This window comes from Harpia harpyja, chromosome 5 (genome assembly GCF_026419915.1).
Source record: "Harpia harpyja isolate bHarHar1 chromosome 5, bHarHar1 primary haplotype, whole genome shotgun sequence".
NCBI lineage: Eukaryota > Metazoa > Chordata > Aves > Accipitriformes > Accipitridae > Harpia > Harpia harpyja.
In genome coordinates, this window is record NC_068944.1 from 73,347,594 (window position 1) to 73,371,506 (window position 23,913).

Below are 23,913 nucleotides of genomic sequence, written 5' to 3' on the forward strand. Positions count from 1 at the left end.
CCATCAAAGACTTGGACCCTGCATGCAGAAGAGTTTTATAAAAGGTAAACACGTCAGTCAGGATTTCTTTTTTGCCGTGTTCACAGCCTATCCTTTCCTGAGCTTCCCATCTCTGGTTACCTTTGCTGTTGGTAGAGTGTGTAGCAATGCTGGGAACCAAGGGGCTGAAGTGGCTGGACAGAAATGCAGCTTAGTCCAAAACAAGCATTTTTGTGTGGTTGGTTGAGATCCTGCTGTTTGAGTTGGCTACATTAGTACGAACTGTAATGGTAACTTAGACACTGATTGCAATTTTGAACACCTATATGCTCTGAAATTAAGGTTTGTTCCCTATGGAACTCATTTTGACTTCCAATATAAACCAGGGATTTAGTTACCTGCTTTCAGATACTTATCTAGGATATCTACATATCTAGGTCTTTTTTTTTAATGTTATTTATATAAACATTATTTTAATTTTAAGAAATTGCAGAGAACAAACAGTTCCAAGTATTTTCTCTAACACAGTTTTATTATAGAAAGTCAGTGACAGATAACCACCTTTCACATTTGCAAAGTGCTTCGAATATGGAAGCAGCATGACAAGTGCTACCCATCATTGTTAAAAACTGTATAGTAATTAAAAGAAGAATGATAGCATTGCCCACAAGGTGAAAGAGCTAAATAAATATTTATTTTACACAGTGCAAGTAATCTCACAGAAGCAAAAAGATTTAGCATAATTACTTGGACCCAATCAACATAAAAATGAATGAAAGTCTCCTTCTGCCTTCGTGTTTGGGCTACTTAAAGGCCTTTTTTCAGTCTGCCATAACCTTCCAATTATTGACCCTATAATCACTTTGTGAAAGGTGACTGGGATCCTAAACACACAGCATTCAGGAGTCTGAGTCACCTTCGAGGGAAACTTTGCTTAACAAGTACAGGCATATGAATGATGCTACTGAGTGTCTTTATCTTACCAAGATGCTCGTTTAGCACTTACCTTCTACCTCAGCCTGCTTAGAAGCAGGAAAACAGAAACAGACCCTGCCAACCCCCATCCCTAAAGACACCCCATCAGCTAGATTAATTATTACTATGCCTAATTTGCTTAGCCTGTTCTAAAGGAAAGGAGAGAGACCTCTCCTTTGCATGATATAATAAAGACACATATAAAATCTCATCTGTAGGTCCTTCCTGAGCCCACTGCTGCCTTTTCCTGGTTGCTAGCTAGTCAGCTTGAAGTGCTTTCCTCCTATCTTGGTAAAGCTGTTACCTAGATATCCAAAAAGGCAAGATCTGGGGGCTAAAAAAAAAAAAGCAAATAGAATGAATCCTGAACTTAAAGCATGTTGGTTAGGCCATCCAACTAAGAGGGAAAAGAACTAATTGTTGTTTAATTAGATAATAACTGGATAAATAGTACAGAAATAATTTGGAGAATGGCAACCACACTTCCAGCAGACTCCTAAGTATGGCACAAAGGTCTGCACTCTGAAAGGCAAACCAGGATGTCATTTCCTAAAGGTAGATGAGCTCACATCGAGGACAGATTTCTTTGGAATTTCTCCTGTTGGTGAACTGATGATTTTCTGGGCTGGTATGAATGACAAAACAGGAGCCTTAACTTTTCCCTTTGCATGGGGAGTACACACACTTAATCCATCATTATGAATTCCTGTCAACATTGGCACCTCCATCTCACACTTTGCATCACTGAGTACCACAATGCTTAGGTCTCTTTGGTGAAGGCTTGTCATCAATCCTGTTCAATCTCCTGATTCCCTTTAGCAGATAAACAATTGTGTGCCTAAATTGCTCCATGGATCTCTGTCCTTGTCCTATATTCCTACACTCTTATTTGAGCAAGAATTTAATTTGGAATTTCAGATTTTTTAACTGAATATCATATCTTGATGACATAGACTAATTGTCCCTAATTTTAGGAATCTAGTTCGCAAGCTGGAAGTTAGATGGAAATTAGTTAGAATTTAGAAAATCCATTGTATGGGTTTGCCACAAAATCATGGAAACAGACAGGAGAGACAGGCATTAATACTTAGGTTGGTTGATAACTAATTGTCAGCAGCTCCCATGAGAAATAGGCTACTTTTTAAAAAACTATTCCATTTGAATGGATGAGGTTTTCACTGCCAGGAAAGTACTCCCTCTTCAGTTCTAGTATTAGGGAAGAATCCCAACTACTAACCCTTTTTTTCTGTAAGACAAATTTTGTTCTAACTGTTAGTATATTATCTTACATTCACATAATCTGTTATTTTAATTGTGCAGCATCCCCCGAGTCTCACCAAGGGCAGGCACTTTATCAATAAAATGATAATTATAGAAACGTAATGAGGCCATCCAGGAAACACAAAGAATCCTGATCCACTCATCCAAAAAGCACAGATAATTTACTGCAGCTCAGTCTGTTTCTGGACTTCAATCTGATAACCCCACGTTCCACAAATCACCCCATGGCAGCCCAGAGACTTCATTCCTAACCACTGACATCCTGACTTCAACTACAAAGTTGTCACCTGCAAGGCAAAAGAGATTTCCAGCCCACCTTATATCAATCATTCCTTGTCCCTTCCCTTTGCTTCCCTTCCCAGCAGCAACTTAAGTTTCTGCCACTAGAGCATTCCTACTTGTATCTGAATCTTGCCAGATATTAAGCACCCTTTTCATCTGAAACACAAAGTCACAGTGATAAAAGTACATGCTTCCATCTCTGTATAGTCTGCTCAGTGAACAATATCTGAGCTATTAGAGTGTCTCATCTATTACCCTCACTGCAACATTGCGTGATAGTGATGCACCAAAATCCCAATATTACAAAGTATGCTTATGAGTAGGGATTCACCTCTGGGGCCAGACAAGGAATCTGTGAGAAACTGAGGTCCTCCACAGCTCACTCTAATACTGCAGTCTCTGAGTCTTAGTATGAATCTCACAAAGCACATGGATAAAGCACTGAGGGCCACAGATGTTGCACTGCTGTATGGCCACCTTCATTTCCTACCTAACAGCCAGAGCAATACCAAAGTGCTGGAGCTTTATTAGCAAGCTGAGGTTCAGAATTCAGCCCATCTTCTCAGATACATCACTTCTCCAGCCAGACGTGGCCTCATTTTATAATACACTCTCAGTAGCGATGACACAGGCCTGATCCCTCTCACTAGTACAAAGGACAACGCTTGGAGGTTCACCTTATAGGGGTTTTCTTTGCACATACAGGATCCCTTCACCTCACTGCATGGTAACACAGAAGCCTCTAGCTCTTTGTTGTACACTATATGATGCCTCAAGAGTGAAAGCAAGCATCAGAAAGGAGCGTGGCTGATGAAGGGGTTCAGAGCCCAAGAAGGAATATAAAGGGCACTGCAAAACACCCGTGATAAAGGACGCTGTCAAAACCACTGCAAAGATATCAGCTTCAGCAGCCCTTCCTCACAGAAGGAAACTTGTGAGAAGAGCGCACAAGGTGTTCTGTTCTCTTGCTTCTGCCCTTCCTAGGTATCACACCACCGCTATTAAAGGGAGAGAAGAAAAAAACAATTTAAGCAGCCTTAACACATTTTTTCAGACACCTCTTAATGGCATCTTCAGCAATTACATTTTACTGAAAGCAATAGATAAGCTGACACAGTTTCCAATATGCCCCTTCATTTTCTTTTTCCCTTGTGCTGGCAAGTTTTGACAAGTCACAGCTGTTGGTCGAGGATACTGAAAAGGGAGAAGGAGATAATATGCAAATTTACACAGCAGTATTGAACAGTGAAACGAAGCACATTTCATTTACATTTTAAAACAAAGTACATTTTTAGGAGACGGTTACATCTATGTAGGTTTGTTTGCTTTTTTTCTCTGGCCTTGAGCTTTCCTAATACAAGGTATTTTGTTGTGGTTGCCGTTTGGTATTTTCATCCCATGCCTCTTAAGGTATAAAACAATTAAATCTTGACTTCCGGATCTCCCTCCCTAAACACGAAGTATATCTTAGCATGTAAAACTTTCCATTTGAAAATTTACAATTATAATTGTAAGCTCACTGCAGGCCTCCAGGGAAGGATTTATACTGAATATGAAATAGCTGTGATGGGTTTTTTTTCTAAATAGTTTGAATATGGAAGCACATTTCTGAAATAACTTGGACTTAAAGAGACATTGTTCCACCAGGTCTGGTATCCCTAGGTCAGAAGACCTGCCTCCAAAATCAGTATTTTTTTTTCTTTCCTATATAATTTTAACATTTTTACTTCATAAATTAAAGAAACACTTTTTAATACCCAGGCTCCCACTTAAAGGGAGGCAAGAAATTCACTGTCCCGATTACAACTTCATTACATAATTTTGTTGACTTCTGTAGAATGAGCCAGCAAAGAAATCAGTTCACATCTCTGATCCCAGCTCTGAGAACCAATTCGTCAATGGCTTAACTTTAAAAATATCCATAAGAATTACTGACATCAAAACACTTTTGAGGTCATCATTCATTCTGGCTCGTTTCTTCAGGAAACCCATGTGGAAATAGGAATAATGATGCTTTTCTAAAATGCAAGATCTGTGCCAAATTTCATTGAATGTACATCACTTATTCTAAAGTTTACTTGAATAACATTTGAGATATATATTCACGTTTGTCTTCCTTTATCATGGTTACAGCAGATAGCTGTCATTTGCCTATCTGCAATATTTTTAAAGTGTTGTAAATTAATGTGGTGGGTTGACCCTGGCTGGATGCCAGGTGCCCACTAAAGCCCACTATCACTCCCCCTCCTCAGCTGGACAGGGGAGAGAAAATATAACAGAGGGCTTGTGGGTCGAGATAAGGACAGGAGAGATCACTCACCAATTACCATCACAGGCAAAACAGACTCAGTTTGGGGAAAAATTAACTCAATTTATTACAAATCAACCAGAGTAGGGTAATGAGAAATAAAACCAAACCTCAGAACACCTTCCTTCCACCCCTCCCTTATTCCCAGGCACAACTTCACTCCCAGATTCTCTACCTAACCCCCCCACCAGCGCAGTGGGACGGGGAATGGGGTTTACGGTCAGTTCATCACTCGTTATTTCTGCCGCTTCACCCTCCTCAGGGGCAGGACTCATCACACTCTTCCCCTGCTCCACCGTGGGGTCCCACCCACGGGAGACAGTCCTCCACGAACTTCTCCAACGTGGGTCCTTCCCACAGGCTGCAGTTCTTCACAAACTGCTCCAGCATGGGTCCCTTTCACGGTGTGCAGTCCTTCAGGCACAGACTGCTCCAGCGTGGGTCCCCCGCAGGGTCACAAGTCCTGCCAGAAAACCTGCTCCAGTGTGGGCTCCTCTTTCCATGGGGCCACAGGTCCTGCCAAGAGCCTGCTCCAGCACAGGCTTCCCACGAGATCCCAGCCTCCTTTGGGCATCCCCCTGCTCCGGCGTGGGGTCCTCCCCGGGCTGCAGGTGGAGATCTGCTCCCCCGTGGACCTCCCTGGGCTGCAGGAGGATAGCCTGCCTCACCATGGTCTTCCCCACGGGCTGCAGGGGAATCTCTGCTCCGGCGCCTGGAGCACCTCCTCCCCCTCCTTCTGCACTGACCTGGGGGTCTGCAGGGCTGTTTCTCTCACATGTTCTCACTCCTCTCTCCAGCTGCCATTTCTGTCTGTCCCGCAACTTTTTTCCTTCTTAAAAATGTTATCACAGAGGTGTTACCACTATCGCTGATTGGCTCGGCCTTGGCCAGCGGTGGGTCCGTCTTAAAGCCGGCTGGCATTGGCTCTGTCGGACACAGGGGAAGCTTCCAGCAGCTTACAGAAGCCACCCCTGTAATCCCCCCTGCTACGGAAACGTTGCCACACAAAGCCAATACAATTAAAGAAGTCAGCTGTTTATTTCATAATGAGTTCATAACTTTCGAAGTGCCTAGCTATTTTAAATAAATGGATAGATAACTAGCAATAGTGGCCAATAAGTTCAAAGGCATTTGAACTTGCACAACTGAGTGGTCTCAGTCATCTGGTGACATTTTTCAATAAAAAAGACTTTATACCATGGTATAGACAAGCACAGAAAGACAAAGACCACATTTTGAATCTGTCACTGTTTGGGTATTTTATTTTATTTTATTTTATCATCTCATTTATGCTTTGTTTCAAAGCTAACAAGTATAAGCTTTGAAAAACAGATCAATGCAACCCATGGTTTCAAGAACGATGGTACTCAAGAAGCAGAAAAAGAAAAAAGTATGTGAGTCATTGAGCTGAGAACTCCAACATCCATTTAACTTTGGAAACAATAACTATTTCTTAATAAGGAATGGTATCTTGAGGGAAATGGATTTCTAACTTACTGACAGGAAAAAAGGCTGAGTTTATAAAGCAAAATCCAGAACACATAAAAAAAATGTATTTTTCTTCCTATATATTTCTATATTTTTATTTATATATATAGAAATATATAAATTATATTTCTACCCTTGTAGTCCAGGCTAGTTTGTCACTAAACTGAACATAAATGATTTCCTGAATTTCTTAATTCAGGAATGTGTATTCATATTTAAGTTTGTGTATCTTTTTTACTTTACTTAATATTTTACTTCTCTGTTTTTCAAAATAATCGTTTCTGTTTCTGATAACCTTACCATTTAATGTATTTTCCTTCATCAGAAAGCAGATTGTTTATATTACAATTAAGCTGTAATAGAATGCCAGGGACTGAATACTAATGAGGAGAGATACTCTTCATTTGTGGGAGACAAAAATCCTTTTTTTGTTATATAGGATTAAAATCGGGGCACATTTCTCAAGAGACAACAACCAAGGTCCTTCCCATCCTTTTTAATATGCACCAAAATATTATTGTTGCAAATCACCACATTATATCAATGCATGTCCTTTATATCACTTCTCATAGCAGGAAAAGGTAAGTAACATGTTCTTAGCCCAAGAACAAAAATATTTTGAAAATACTTTTCTGAAGCTGTTCTGATATTTCTAAAAATGTTGTATGTCTAAACAAAAAGGAGAGACAATTCACAGAACTGCCCAGAAGAGGTGTTTCAAAAAAGAAAAACAAAACCCACAGAATTAAGAGATCCACGTTCAAATCTTGCTTATTTCTGAAAGACTTTGAACCCACATTAACCAATTCCCCAGAGTGTGCTACAATCTTATGTGGTATTCTCAGTACCTCCTTCTGACTTTATTCCATATTCAACTCTATTAAATATTCACTAGATCAAGTACTGCAACACAAATATGCCCTTTGGCTGTACTGTTGGCCAGGATACAGAGTCATTCCCTCTATTACTGAGTTTCTGCCTATCTATCTCATATGTTGGCTAAGCTTGCTAACCACTAGTCATAAATGAAGATTTTTTGGCATCCACCATTTTGGGAATCTAGTTGGATTTTTTTGGCAAGTGTCTATGTCAAGAATGTCAATATCCTTTGAAAATTTCTAATTGAATTGTTTTCAGCATTTCAAAAAAATATTGTCTTTTCTAGTTATCCAGAATTATTCCATGAGCTTAAACTAAATTCAGGAATCTGTCAAATGACATTTTTTTACTACGTACTAAATTAACTTAACACACTGATTTTCACTTCACTATTTTCACTTCTATGCATATAAATTAGCTATTAGGTTTTTTTGGTTACACATTTAAAAAAAAAAGTCAGAAATCAAACTGAATTACTCTAAGGGCTAAAAAAGGTTAAAAAAACTAAATAAATTTGAAGTGGTTTATAGGCAAACTGGTTAATGGAGAAAATTATGTAATAACATTGCCAAAAGGAGATTAAACTTTTATAGACCAAATCCTTAGATAAATAAATTTCCTAATTCCATCAGAAGCAACAAATAAATTCAGCTCATTTTTAGCACACTGCTTATTATCAACCTGTGACAGGATAAATGTCATTCTATAAACAAGAAATAGCTCAGTGCATGATAATATATATTAATCTGGAGGCACAGGGTCATATTTGTTTATTTTTAAAACAAATTGACGTTACTAGTTTGTCTTAGATACACGACCATGGATAGTAGAACAGATGAGATACTCCAATTTTTGCAACTGGTAAGTCTAAGTGAAAAAATTATAGCATTAAAATGGTTTAATCAGAGTCAAACAATTTATTTGGAAACAACTGAAGAATTCCTCATTTGTTCGTGACTCATTTGCCACGTTGCCCTCTATCAGGTTCTTTCAATGGACTTCAGTCTCCCTTCCTTCTGCATCAATTTCTGACCATGGTTCATGATGGGACATGTGCTCTGCTTGGGGCCTCCAACCAACCAGATGCACAGATCCATTGGGTGCTTGAAGTATAACACTTGGTGAACACCACCTGTACAGTATAGGCTGAATAGCAGCAAGTTTAACTTTTAAATTATATATACAATTTTTTAAAAGAGGAAAATCTACAGAAGGCAGATTCTACCTGAAATCATTTTATTTGATTTGTTTCAGTCAAAAGTCAGACACTGTTCTAATGGTTTATCCGTGACAAGCCTCCAGTAACAGTGTAAGAGAATTTCAGTCTCCTCTGATAAAGGCAGATGCTGGGCCACACCCTCATTAGTGCAAAGCTAACACAGTACCACACAGGGCAAGTCCCAGAGTCAGGTGTTTAATTAACCTAACAAATCTATCTCAAATAGCTTTCTAACAATATCCCAACCAACTTTTATAATACAACTCTCCTGTGCTGCTCGGGGTGAGAGAGGATTCAGGAGTGAGGGAGCAAAGGTGGTCCTGAGAAGGGGGCAAGGCAGGGAAAGGTGTTGCTTTAATGTTTGGTCTTGTTTCTCACTACCCAGATCTACTTTAACTGGCAATAAATTAAATTATTTTTCCCCAAGTCAAGTCTCTTTTGCCCATGACAGTCATTGGTAAGTGATCTCCCTGTCTTTAGCTCAACCCACAAACTTTTCCATCCTGTCCGCCTGGGGAGGGGGAATGAGAGAGCAGCTGGGTGGGCGTTTGGACCTTAGCCAAGGTTAACCCACCACAGCTCTTCTTCATGATCTATTTTCTTAACACTGCTACCTCTGTATATCTAATCTTGCTGCTGATGTCGATAACTATTCAGACATCACACTGTATGTCAAACCAGGTACAAAAAGTTTTCTTGCTCCTGTGCAGGTGAAAACAAAAAATTAAATAAAACTTCCTGTCCTCTGCATGACGGATTTTTTATGTGCTTAATTGGTATAGTAGGAAGTACCTAAAGCCAGTAAGTTTATTGTTTTACACCATAAAGCCATTTTGGACCCCCTGCTGAAAGATATTTTGGAAACCAACAATTTAAATAATTACTAACCTGTGGATGTTATTGTCATGGTACACAAAAGTTCTGCTGAAATTTGGATCATTTTAAAATCCTAACTGCCTCTTGCATTTAGAATGGCTCATTCAGTACTTCAGAGAACTATAGCTTCATACAAATGAGAACTTGGATCTGTATTTTTCAGTTGTAGAGCTAACCAAATTGCCCACAACCCAAAAGTTATTTTCATTAGCTGTCTCCTGTTGGCATATATACTTAGTCTGGGAGTGCCAGCCCCATATGAAGACACACAAGAAGTTTCATACTACTTGGTAGTGCTAAAACCAGTCTTGAGCACCATTGAACAAAGGTAAAACATTAGCATGACCAATGAATTTCTCTTCCTTTAGCAGAGATGATACCTACCCTAGTGAGTTGAAGACACAAGTAGGATAACTTTGAGAAGGCATCCAGATTTGTTGGTAGGATAAATCAGGTCTCTCAGAGGCACTGATGTAACATCAAATCATGTAAAAATAAAGAATATGAACTTTGAAAGGCTCCTATTTACTGCATGCAATACCAACAGACTAATGTCAACAGAAAGCCTGAATGGTTGTTGTAAAGCTGCCTTTAGGCTGTAGAAATTGCATTAGTCAGACAGCAGTCCAGGGGGGATCCCTGGAAGGCACGCCACAGACCCTAAAATATGGTATAAAATGTGTCATAGCTCTGAAAAGGATGTTCTGAATTGCGTGAAAGCTGTGGAAGGAGGAGAAAAAAAGTGTACTGACTACAGAACTAGGGTTATGGTGAGGAGCAACTATCTGTCTCAGTGGACGACACAAAATCGCCTGAAGCTGTGCAAAGCAATGTGATGAGTAATGAGCCATGGCTATACAAAGCACAGGTATGCGCAGCACAGATGCCAGGAGTGTTGTTTAGTGAGGGTAACTCACTTTAACAGCAGCTCTTTTTCTCATCAAATATTACACAGACCCCTTATGAGCACTACTCACACTCCAGAATGCCCTGGCATGGCCTCAGCAAAGCATGATGGGTGGTTTCTACCATCAGGTCTTGGAATGAAAACTGAAGATACGTCACAGAGAAAATCTGAGGACTTCTACATTCACAAGGGGACCTATCTGTGCAAAGCTGACTGCTGAGACAGCCAGCTCTTCGGTGGCAAGAGGAGAAGGGGGGTGATTTAAAGAATCACATTGTTCTGAAACGCACAGCGAACTGGTAAGGAGAGGTACACCTCACTACAGGCTTGCTGATTCACAGAGCTTCTTGAAATTAAAATGGTTGGGGAAAACAAGAATAAAAGGAATAAGGGGGTATCCTTGGGGGTTTCCACCTTTCATTTAGTCTCAGTTTGTTGGAAAACATGTCAGCTGAAAGCGTACCTTTTGAACCCTCATTTCCTGTTCCAGTCTCTTGAGGTTTTGGAACAATTACAGAAACTGAATGTGATTCTATATAAGAAAAAAAAATTGTATTGGTTGTGTTTTGATTTTCAGACCAGAGTACAGTACAGTTCTGCCTTCTGTTTTCTTTCATTTCTAACTTCTTTCTCCTTCATTTTCAGGGTAAACACAGTCACAGTAGCTTAGTTCTGGCACAAGCTGTTGCAGTAGACATTTTAAATGTACAGTGCCCAATTTATTCCATCTCTGGGATAAAGAAAACCTCTAAGGGACCACTAGGTCAGCCCAGCAGTTTAGCTGAATTGTTAGTAAGGAGGCAGTCTGACACCACAGGCCTTGATCACAGAATGCTTGGGCTGGCAGAGTAGCTTGCTTTGCTCCTGAGCTGTGTGGAGGGAGGGAAATATTGTCTTCATTAAAAGGTCCCTTTCCACTCAAATTATTCAAGCATTGATCTAGTGCCACACAATCATATTCTGTGTGACTGGAGGTAGTTGGAAGAGCTAGCACCAGTTAATCTGGTCTTAAGAAAAGGAGGAAAAATGCAAAAGGTCATAAAGAAAAGAGGTATTAGCTAATTAGCACATGTGAGTTGGTTTGCTGGAAACCTTCTCAAGCGAGTGTAAACCTAGGAGTTGTGTAATTATTTGCATACCCCAGCTTAAGGTATCTTCATGACAGACAGGTTATAGGTGTTTTACAACTAAGAGGAAAATGATTGAGTTATGTGTTTGCAGAAGCTACATCCTTAACAAAACTCACTCTACAAAGAAGGATAGATTGGATTAACTCAAGATGTCCTGACTTCTTTGACTGGTTTAGTCACTCCCCGGCTGCTTCTGAGGTATGGACAAGGCATAATGGGGCAGCCTAATGAAGCACAATGCAGTATGAAATCTGTGAAGGTCAGCCTAGGTCAATGAAAGATCCTCAGGCCTTCATTTCTAGGAAAATGGAGCTCATATGCCCACTGATTAATTCCCTAAAACTTTCTGTAAACTCTCTGTAAGATCACACTCGAGGTCAGACAAACTGACTACATTGTTCACTCTCAGAAGTCTGCTCATGGCCAACCCTGTAGCCTTGGAGCAGGCACATTCAGACTAAGAAAAATGTCTAGCAGTACCCAGTGCTCGAGGGTATGTGAGGATGCACCTCTCTGCAACATTAGTGAGCTACAGAATTTTTTGCTCTGACACACCTACTGTTAGGTAACACATCCAGATTATTTGCTAATGGCATTCCAGTTGGCTCAAACATATTTCTGGCATACCTAGAAATGCTTCCCTTAGACCTTTGAAACACATATTTATGTAAGGTTGAACTTTAAGGTTTATTCTACCTTAATTGGAGTTTTCCTCTTTTTTGTTTGTGTTTTATTGCTGTTTTTGTTTGTCTGGGGGGTTTTTTGTGGTTTGTTTGGTTTGGGGGTTTTATTTCCCCAAGCATTTTATTATTCCTGCTCTGCTTTCCTGAAAATGTAGTTTATGATGTGAATTTGCCATCTCTCTGCTTGTCAGTTCTATTTGACCTGATAACTTTGGGATTCACTGGCTACTTTCAAAAACACTGAAGAGATGAGTATAAACCACAAAAATACTAAGATATATTTTTTGAAAATTGGTGGCTTAGTAAGGTAGGAATCCTATTATGGACCCTACTGAGAAAACTAGGGAGACAATTCAGCCCTTATTCAGTCTCTTATTCTGCCCAAGAGCTGAAAGCTGCCAGCTAGTCACATATAGCCACCAAATATATGCATAGCTTGAATTGCTCCCAGTCAGACAGCTGGCAGATCAAAAAGACATATATAAAGGAGAGGCAAGCAATTGACAGTCTTCCTCCAGACATCAAACTCTTTGGCTTTTCAGCAAGTGATTTCCAGCAACCAGTTGGGATAATGAATTTGTGACACGGTTGAGGAACACAATTAATTTCATATGTGACTTTAGTAGAAATATTTCAGTCCTTAATGGTCTGGACCAGCTTTGAACTTGCAGAGAATGGCTCCTTAAAGGCCCCATTCACCATGCTTTTAAGCTCCCATGAATTGTTGGAAAATTTATCACAATTATCTGGAAGCATATAGAAAACAAAACAATAATGAAGCAAACATCAAGAAGTCTCATGAGGTTGGAGAATGTTAGACAACTGCCCTTACACTTTTTTCTTGGTTTTAAGATTTGCATGAACTGTGGATTTAATCAGCAGCCAACATCAATGAGTCATTTGCACAGCTTCTGTGTCTTTCCAGTGGTTTTGCAGGCAATCACACATATAATGAGGCAACACAACCAGAAGTCTTCTGAATCTTTCATGTGTTATCATTAAACTGATGTCACATCAAATTTAGTTCCACACATCTGTGGAGTAACTGTATTCGTAACATTTTATGAACAATAGACTCTGTTAAAACAAGGCATGCAGACTGATGCCAGGTTGCCAACTGATCTTGCATCTGTTTCCTAGGAAATGAAAGTGCAGGAGGAAAAAGTCATGTCTTACACGGTGCTTTTTATTATTCCCCAGCTTTTCAAAAGCTCTGTTGCTTGAGCCTTCATTAGATCTCACAGACAAGCTCAGGAGTGAAGCAACTTGGCCTTCCTACATAAAATTTGTTCATTTCTCCACAAACACATCTGTGCACCAAGGAAAGCTCATCAGAGTGACATAAGACTTTGTTCCCTTCTTATTTTCTTCAGTTAAGTGAGGGGAAATTGGTATTTTTTTCTTTTTTTCTTTTTTTTTTTTTAATAAGCAGTAGTGTTAAACATCATCTTTATGTCACAACCAAGATCGGAGTCCTGTTGTAGTAGCCCAAGCCTCCCCTGTGCAAGGTAATGAAACAACAAATGAGAAGGAATAGTCTTTGTCCCAAAACACTTGGATCAATTTGACAAGTTTGAAAATAAACACCAGGAAAAATAAATCCCCCATCTCTCTCCCAGCTGATTGCTGGTGGAATGCAGGCTTAAATGCTAAGGCAAGAATGTTGTTAAGAACTGGGCATCTATCATTGATACCAGATTTTCAGAAAAGCTCACCTGTTGCAACAGGGGTCATATTCTAAGTGTCATAGCTTATTTTGTTAGAGAATTGTTATGGTGGCACCTTTCTTTTGAAAGATTAGTCTGGACACATAGCTCATTTATACATGGTCCAATATGTCTGTCCTTAGTACCATGAATACCTATGTGCTAAGCTGGTGTTCTGCCTAAGCTAAGTAAATGTGCTTCCCAAATGTGTAGCCTCGCTGAGCCAGAGACCTGCATTAATTTATCTGAGGGTATGGTTGCATTTATACTTGGCTAAGAGCGTGAAAATCTGATTCCCTAAATTAGAGTAGTATTTTGTGGGGGATTTATCTTCCACAATTCCACAATGTCAAAATCTAGTCTGAGAAAGCACCCCAAGTTCCTACTCTACCTAATGGGGAGCTAATAGAGTGAATGCAGCTCCCTCTGATCTGTGGGTGCTTACATTTATACAGACTGAATCACATCACAAACTTTATTGACAATGTTGACCAGACTTCCATGGACTAAGGGGAAAAAAAGCCTATGACCACCTTGAATGTAGACACCTACACTGTAGTCCCACACATTTAGTCAGGAAGTTCTTAGCGTTTATGCCTGAAGTTGTATTCAGAGATGATGCTTTATGCATTCAATTACAGGTTACATACATATAATAAAGCCATTTTCATTACTGCAAATCATCTACAAATACCTGCAACATCAATTTAGCATACTGTTGTGAAGTAACTGCTGTTTTCTAGCCTCTACTATCACCTCTTCAATGAAATAACAAGTGTTCACTAACTTTGATAAAGTTCAAAGGATCATTGTTTACACAAGAACCCTTCATTAAAGGAAGAGGTGACAAGAAGCTAAGACCTCACATAGATATTATTAGCTATCATTAAGTTTTTAAGCATAGTCTGGGGTTGGCTCATTATTGTTATTTTTCTGTTGGTCAATATTTAAGAACTTGTAAGGACTTTGGTTAAATGTTTTTTTAGTGTGTCTATAGTCGCTTAGCAATCCATGAAGTAACAAGTGAATATTCGAAGTAACAAGTGAATATTCGCAAGGTTAAAATGTTGCCCAAAAATACATGTGGAGGAAATGGCAAAAATCTCAAAACACCTATTGTAATTGAAAATGAGAGTACTGGAAAAAAAGGACAGTTCAAGGCTAATCTATTGGAATTGTATAGGGTTTTTTTTCCAATCAGACTGCTAACCCTGGCAGGGGGAAGGGAATATTTCAAACCAAGACTCAGAAAAGCAAAGAATTGACTTCAGTAGTTTATCTAAAAAAGCCTTAAAGCGTAAAAATTAAGTTCAAGTTATATGTTTGCTATGTAAACAGTTTTGACCCACATGCATATGGGGATCCATGGCAGCTGTACTAGTACAAGGAAGAAAAATGCCATGAGAACAGTGGCAGGATGGATCCAGGTTTCTTTTACTAGTTCTTTCTTTTTATTTGTGAGTTTCAAATGTAAATATGTATTCTCTTATTTGTTTTTTCTTCTGCAATTTTCCATAGAGTGTCTTGAAAGTGATTGTGTCTTAATTAATGCTCTTCTGCAAGATGTAGAGATATTATCATATTACCATATTATCATATTCTGGCTGGTATTAAGGCAAAACAGAACAGAATAATCTGTTCTCAACATTTTGTTCACCGTATTTCAGCACCTGTTGAGAAAGGTAGGAACCTCTCATGAGTTACTGGGAAAGAGTCCCCATGTCTTTTAACCCAGGAGCCAGTCCCCTCTATCCCTCATGGTCCTCCAGAGGCACAGCTTACTCTGGAGAAGTGATAAATGCTTTAGCAGCATTGCTTCTCTTTTAGGCAGAATGCCTTGAAAGCAGAATTGTCATTAACATGATATTGCTTCAGCCAGCACTTAAGCTCAACAGGACAATATTTAAAACATTAACTACAGACTTCCAGCTGAGCTCTTCAGTTCTTCTTTTCTGTCACATTACACAATACAACTGCTTTATGCTGACTATCTGCCCTTTCTTCCTCTTTCTTAGGCTTATCTCAATAAGACCTGTCTCAGAGTCACTGAAAGGAAGAAAGAGAAGCTGAATATATCTGACAGCTATTTCTATCAGATAAACTAAAGTTCAAATGAGTAGAACTCTTTTGCCTTTCAAAGGCCTTCAGTCCCCTGACATTTTCTCATGCAATATAGCCCTTTCTGAAAACCAGGGATTGCTGTCACTTTCTTTGTGCAGTGATGTGGGACCGATCCACCTTTGATTTGCCAACTTTGCTGAAGGATAAACACTTCTGCTGTGGACAAGGGGAGTATAGCATCACTCAAAGGAAAGTATAATGCTATTGACTTCTTTTCTAACCACCCATCAAAATAAGTTTTAAGGTTATTTAGAGATATCACCCTCCAGTCCTTTCTAGGCCAAGTTGCTCTGTGTTCTTACAGTGCCAAATAAATGGCCGTACAGAAGGTTTTCTATTTGACAGGATTCACCTCAATGATCTTTCAGATTAAGGTGAGTACATTGATTAGAGCTGGTTTGGGATAAAAATTACCCTTCAATAGAAACATTTTCTAGGCTATTCAGCCAACAAGAAAACATAAAGAACAAGGCAATGTGGTATGTTCATCAATAATTGGCTTGGCTGTTGCAGACAGGGAAGATCTTTGAACTGACCTCCAGGAGGTCCATGATGTCAGACCAAGAGATGCATCCTGAATATGTTCAAACCTCTCCCTTTCCCTAGAGTTGAAGTTTTCTGTGCAAATCTAAATTGACCAGCAGGATCTTTTAGCCCTAGCTTCCCTATTTCTGTTGTTTAAGAAGGGATGGCCCAGAGTCTTGTGCTGTTAAACTCCATTAAGGCAGAGCTCTGCCCCGTTAAAGATTAATTGTACTTTAAGTCTGATGCAACCCCAAGAACAAAAGTTATAGGTTTGTTAAATGACTCTGGCTACTAAAGTGAATAGTTATAAACTTTATTAGTGTGATTATGACCTATTAAAGTCACATTAACTTTTTAATGTGCCAGGGGTTGCCACCGTAATGTCTGATAGATTAAGCTGACGGCTCATTCACTGCTCTTTATGCTTCACCAATATTTTTACATAACAATTTATATCTGCTCTGTAATTAGTGAACTCCATAATGGAGGCATTATCAATATTGCCAATAGGCAAGGCTATAGTTCAATTTTACCAGCTTCTCAACTGTCCTAAAAGATCCTGTCTTCTTTTTTATCCTAGTTTCAGCTGGGATAGAGTTAATTTTCTTTCTAGTAGCTGGCATAGTGCTGTGTTTTGGATTTAGTACCAGAATAATGTTGATAACACACTGATGTTTTCAGTTGTTGCTAAGTAGTGTTTATCCCAAGTCAAGGATTTTTCAGTTTCTCATGCCCAGCCAGCAAGAAGGCTGGAGGGGCACAAGAAGTTGGGAGGGGACACAGCCAGGACAGCTGACCCAAACTGCCCAAAGGGATATTCCATACCATGTGACATCATGCCTGGTATATAAACTGGGGGGACTTTGCCAAGGGGCATCAGTCAGAAAAGGACTGTCGTGGTTTAACCCCAGCCAGCAACTAAGCACCACCCAGCCGCTTACCCACTCCCCCCTGCAGTGGGATGGGGGAGAGAATCGGGAAAAAAAAGTAAAACTCATGGGTTGAGATAAAGACAGTTAAATAGGACAGAAAGGAAGAAAATAATAATGATAATAATAATAATAAAAAATGACAATAATAATAATACAAAATCGGAATATACAAAACAAGTGATGCACAATGCAATTGCTCACCGCTCACCAACCAATGCCACGCACAGGGTTGAGACTGACTGGCCTGTAGTTCCCTGGGTCTTCCTTTTTTCCTTTTTTAAAGGTGGGGGTTACATTTCCCCTTTTCCAGTCAGTGGGAACTTCCCTGGATTGCCACAACTTCTCAAATATGATGGATAGTGGTTTAGCCACTTCCTCCGCCAGTTCCCTCAGGACCTGCGAATGCATCCCATCAGGTCCCATGGACTTGTGCACTTTCAGCTTCCTTAGATGGTCTCGAACCTGATCTTCTCCTACAGTAGGCAGTTCTTCATTCTTCCAGTCCCTGCCTTTGCCTTCTACATCTTGGGCGGTGTGGCTGGAGCACTTGCCAGTGAAGGCTGAGGCAAAAGAGTCATTGAGTACCTCAGCCTTGTCCATATCCTGGGTAACCTGGTCTCCCATTTCCTTCCAGAGAGGGCCCACATTTTCCCTAGTCTTCCTTTTATCACTGACATACCTATAGAAACTTTTCTTGTTGCCCTTGACGTCCCTGGCTAGGTTTAATTCTATCAGGGCTTTAGCTTTCCTAACCTGATCTCTGGCTGCTCGGACAATGTCTCTGTATTCCTCCCAGGCTAGCTGTCCTTGTTTCCACCCTCTGTAGGCTTCCTTTTTGTGTTTGAGTCTGTCCAGGAGCTCCTTGTTCATCCATGGAGGCCTCCTGGCATTTTTGCCTGACTAGGAAGTCAGCTTTGTTGGGATGCATCCCTCCTGAGCTTGGAGAAGGTGACCCCTGAATACTAACCAGCTTTCTTCTTTCTTGGGCCCCTGTTCCCTCCAGGGCTTTATCCCATGGTACCCTACCAAGCAGATGTTAGCAGGGAATGGATTAATTTTTAACTAGGTCAAGTTTCTCAGTGCATGATAGCCTTATTCTGAGAAATTAGTTTGGCTCTACAGCTGGAAAATGGAGCTTTTCATAAAAGTTTTTGGTCAAGACCAAAAAGATACAAGTTTAAGGCCTGCACTACCCCATGTGATTAAAATCAAAGCAAAGTAATTTTATTTGTTTTTCTCTAAAAACTGGTATATTTTTTTTGTAAGAACTATATTCCATAATTCAATGATAAAAAATAATTTATGGTGAGTGCATTCATTATTTTGGATCTTACCTTCTTATTTTTAAACTGAAGAAAAATAAGGTGCTTGAAACCAAAATAAAATCTCTGATTTATGGTCTCTGTCAGATTTAGCCACTGCATCTGAAGAGGTCACCTTCCAAGGTGTCTGCCAAGCCACTCCAACTGTGCTTGCCACCCCAGAACAGTAAATGTGTACAGACCAGGTGTAGGGATTAAAATTTGCAAACTGGGAAAAAACAGAAATGTTCTGACTTTTGTTTGCATTGTTTTTTGGTGGAAAGGACAACCACAAGTGCCAGAGATTTCATTTTAATTCCTTTCATTTCATTCTTCTTCATCTGCCTCTTTATTTTATTCCTCTTCTTCTTCTTCAAGGAAGTCTCAGATCCCATTAAAAAAACCCAGATTTATCTGTGTAGAAAAATGCAGAATGTTCATTCTGGTAAATTGCACCATTTCTCTGCTGTTCAGCTACATTAGCTGCTGTTAGATTTCATTGTCCCGCATCAGATCCTGCTACAGAATTACACAAATATGTTAAATATATCAAAAGAACCAATTAGAATTTCAATTTTTGCATAGCTTCTTTTATTGATCTTTCTTGTTTTTAATAGGATAGGATCAGAAATCAACTCTTTTCTGATTCAACTGGAGGGGTTTGGGGATTGCCAGGCAATCAGATAAGGAGTTTATGGGAAAAAGGACCAATTCTGCTTCTGCATATATATTGGAATCAGGAAGACAATTACAAAGCTGTTAGTCTGGTTCAGGATGCCCAGTAGGATCTTCTTCTGAGTAACAGTTTCAAATAAATTTATAAAAAGGAGAGGAAGAAAATAAACATAAGTGCTAATATATGTAACCAGGTTATTAAAAATCAAAGGACTAACTATTTTGAAACAGTGAATGAAAGAATTCTGGAGTAATAACAATTTGAGGCAAAAATATTTTTGAATAAAATGTTTTTCAATAAAAATTTTTTTTCATCATTGTTTAGATTCTTAGGTTATTTTAAAGGGGAAACTAGATCCCCCAGAATCTTTCTACGAACCAACCAACCAAGAAAAATTTATTGGGAAAATGCTGTAACTTAAGAAAAACCAAAACCAAAACAACCAAACAAAAGACAAAAGCTCTGAAGCACCCAGTGCATGAACATGCTTATATCTTTACCTGTACCTGCAATTCTTTCTCACACTTTGACAATACCTCTTCAGTTTTAATTCCCATCACATTTTCTCTCACAGTTATGACTTTGGGTCATGCATTAAAGATGCTCTGAATAATGTCATATTCTGCAGCAGGAAAGAGGAGCCTTGCAGTGCATACTTCTAGGTGGAAGACTTGTGCCACCGCATTGTCTAGAACATCTGAGGTATGCAGGTGTCAAGTTATCACACACAAGGGTGTCCACCCCAGTTCTGCTGTGCTCCATCCCAATCACCTGATCCAGCAGAAAACCATTATGGTGCCCACTGCTTCTTTCTAAACCATTCATAGATAGACTCAACAGGCCAACAAATACATCATATCCTCTTGCACAGGAGCTTCCTCCATGACAAGAAGGCACCATGTTTTCATAAAAAGGATTAAAGGAAAAAAAGGAGATTTATACTGCTGAGAACAATAGAAAGTCCTAATCAAAGAACTCAAAAAAACCCCTTTTTAATTAGCATATCTTGAATCTTAGTATTAAGTATGTAATTAGCAGAAATAGCAGACAAGTATGCTGCAGCCAGGTCAACTGCTTCATCAACTGAGGCAGCAGCAGCTTTTTATGCAAAATCTGAGTGTATATTCTGGCTTTGAATTTCAACACTTCTTAGGTGTGCAGGGCTTTTTTTTTTTTTTTTTGTCTATCATATATTGAAGATAATGTAGTTTGCTTCTTTTAGCATTTAGACCTCAGTAAAAGGATTTATTCCAATCTATGTTTGTTATCAGAATTATTATAATCATTATTCATTATGATTGGAAAATAAATTAATAAATAAGTAAGGCTCATGTCCTCTTAAATAACCTTATTTATCTTTTTTTCCCTTCATTAGTTCTTACAGATTAGCATAGAGAATTTTTAAATCTTAAGTGCTTAGATGTATAGTTCAATAAAAATCCATTTGTTATGCTGAGATTTTTTAAAAATAATTTTAATTGTTTTCTTCTTTGTTTCAGTTCCTCTTCAGCATTTTGTAGGTGTGAGGTAGGCACTGTTGCTTTTTTTTTCCCTTTTGAACTTCTACATCTCTCTTTCTCCAAAATTTATTTCTGTTTGCTGCCTTGAATATATAAGAAGAGGTTGGTATTTTCCATTCCTTCTGGCTGGTTCAGAGACAAATCCCTGATGGGACAGGTAGCACAATGTACGTGGCCATTTTGAGCAGACTGGACTGTTGCTGAACCTAGCACGACAGAGCAAGGAGATCAAGACAGGAAACAGTAGATATTTAGTAGAGTCATGCTGAAATTAGTCTTGGAAAAGACAGCCTAATACACTAGCATGGGCCTTCCTGATAACACATTAGAGGGTTGTTACACTAATCTTTTTCTCATTAGTTCATTCTCTGTGGTTTGACACTTACAACTTAAGGCCTCGTGAGTTAAACAGGCTAAAGCAATGGTGGAGTCCTGCCATGTACAGTTATTTCCCTCTGCATGGAGCACTTAGAAGACACTAATGAGCATCCCATGAGGATCCCCTAAAGAGCTTCACTGCTGAGTGTCATATGAACAGCAGCAAAGAACAGTGGGAAATAATGCTTGGAAATATTTATAAACTTGATCATGTCTTTCCACCAGTTATAGGTTAAACTGCAGTGCAGTAAGCGCTGCCAGCTTCTGATTTCCCTGAACAAGCAAGACCCAGCATAAATCTGGATAAAAAAGAAAGCTTGAACAAACTACTAAGCCTCATCCGACTTGTGGTAGTAACAATAAAGCAAAGGGAATTACAATCAGAGATTTAGACTATAATCTATTCAATTTTGTACACGATAGTAAAAGTAAGGTTGAGAGATCCAAGCCTTGTAAACTGAAAGGTATGAAAAATAGAAGTTGATGGGCAGTTGGTTGAGGATAGGGCAGCATGCTGTTGGTGGGCAATGGAAGAAAAGGAACAATGGAGCTTAATTACACTGTCTGACCAGACTTCTAGTTTGAGTCCTAAGTAAAGAACCTCTCAGGAGTGATTCAGAGCTTACTTTTCTACACTGGCTGTATTAAAAGCTTAGCACCCAAACTTAGATAAAAAAACTACCTGCATAAAATAAGAATACCCACTTCCTTCATGCTATTCTGTCTCCGTGATTAGAGTAACTAGCAATTGAAATAACCATAAAGCTTTTTCTTCTATCATATAGATGGCTAAGGTGCAATTACCAGCTTTTTTTTTTTTTCAAGTGATGGACTCTATGACCAAAAGGTATTTGTATTTCTGCAAAGCAGATTTCTTTGAGGTACTATATATGCATAGATAAAAAAGATGCTTTGCATCTCTATGCATATATCTAGATATTTTTGTTGAATAGCACTCTTTCACCACAAAACACTAAAGCATCATTAGCATGGAGATAATGTGTATTGCAACATAATTTTAAGACAAATTTTACTCACCTGTCATTTTTTTAAAAAGCCAACATTGTTTTGGTTAAAGAATATATGAAATGATAAGCAATAGCTTGTGACCGTGATCTGTGCAGTTAAAAAGAGCTAAAAAATCCAACAAATTCTTTGTAAGCACCTATGAAAGAACAAGGAGCAACAGCTAGTCAAGATTTGTCATGAAGAAAGCATGTCAAACCAACTTTTTTTTTTTTAGTTCTTCTATGAAATGGTTTGCGGATTAAGCAGAAGCTGGAAATGTCCTATTTTGACTTTGGTAAGACTTCTGACACAGGCTTAGAGGTTATTTTCTAAAATAAACCTGAGAAATCTGGACTAGATGAAACCACCACAGAGTAGGTGCAAAGACAATTAGAAAGCTGTACTCAGGGATTATTTGTCAGTGGTTCATAGTCAAAACAGAGGCAAGTGCTGGGCAGGATCCAACAGGCATCTACCTTCATTTTGGAGCTATTCAATACTTCTGTTAATGACCCAGATGATGGAATAGAAAGTGTACTTATTAAATCTGCAGGTGACAACAAGCTTCAAGAAGCTCAAGAACAAGACTGGAATTCAAAATTATGCTGAGACACAGGAGATACAGTTGGAAAAAAGATGATGAAATTCATTAGGGACTCATGCAAAGTATAACACTTCACAAGCATAATCAGCTGTAAAAATTCAGAATGGGGACCAGCTGCTTGAGCAGCCGTTATACAGAAAAGTATTTAGAAGTTATAGTGGGCCACAAGTGAACACTGTCATCCTCCTCCAACCCCCTCCCTCCATCATGACTGTAAAACCAGTAGTATAACCTTCAAAACCATATGCCATTACCCTTCCAATTTATTCAGCACTGGGGAGGCCTATTCTAGAACAACATATCCAAGAGAGTTATGGACAAAAGCCAGAGGACAGGAGTGAGAGTGATCATATACCTGAAAAGTGTGATATTTTTGGAAAGATTGAAAAAAACTGAAACCATTCAGCCAAAAGAGGGAAAGACTGGAAACATACCTGTTAAAAGTCTTTAAGTATGTAATGTGCTGCTGAAAACAGGAAAGAAATATCTGTGGAGGACAGGATAAGAAATACCAACCTAAATTTTTGTATTGGATTTGCACAGCAAGGTTTTTGTAGTGGGGGGGTTACAGGGGTGGCTTCTGTAAGAAGCTGCTAGAAGCTTCCCCAATGTCTTACAGAGCCAATACCAGCCAGCTCCAAGATGGACCTGCCGCTGGCCAAGGCTGAGCCCATCAGCGACAGTGGTAGTGCCTCTGGGATAACAGATTTAAAAAGGGAAAAAAAGGTTGCTGTGGGACAGAAACTGCAGCTGGGAGAGGAGTGAGAACATGTAAGAGAAACAGCCCTGCAGACCCCCAGGTCAGTGCAGAAGGAGGGGGAGGAGGTGCTCCAGGCGCCGGAGCAGAGATTCCCCTGCAGCCCGTGGGGAAGACCATGGTGAGGCAGGCTGTCCCCCTGCAGCCCAGGGAGGTCCACGGTGGAGCAGATATCCACCTGCAGCCCGGGGAGGACCCCACGCCGGAGCAGGTGGGTTCCCGAAGGAGGCTGTGACCCCGTGGGAAGCCTGTGCTGGAGCAGGCTCCTGGCAGGACCTGTGGCCCTGTGGAGAGAGGAGCCCACGCTGGAGCAGGTTTTCTGGCAGGACTTGTGACCCCGTGGGGGACCCACACTGGAGCAGTCTGTGCCTGAAGGAC

At 39.6% G+C, this 23,913-nt stretch overlaps 1 long non-coding RNA gene across 1 annotated transcript in view; it reads left to right on the forward strand.

Annotated features, from left to right (window-relative positions):
* The window catches only part of LOC128142474 (uncharacterized), an 89,438-nt gene extending 65,849 nt beyond the window's left edge, over positions 1-23,589 (forward strand). Inside the window, exons 2-3 of the long non-coding RNA XR_008235412.1 lie at positions 19,843-19,970; positions 22,728-23,589. This is a non-coding gene — a long non-coding RNA (uncharacterized LOC128142474). The remainder of the gene's footprint in view (positions 1-19,842; positions 19,971-22,727) is intronic.
* Positions 23,590-23,913: the final 324 nt, after the last annotated feature.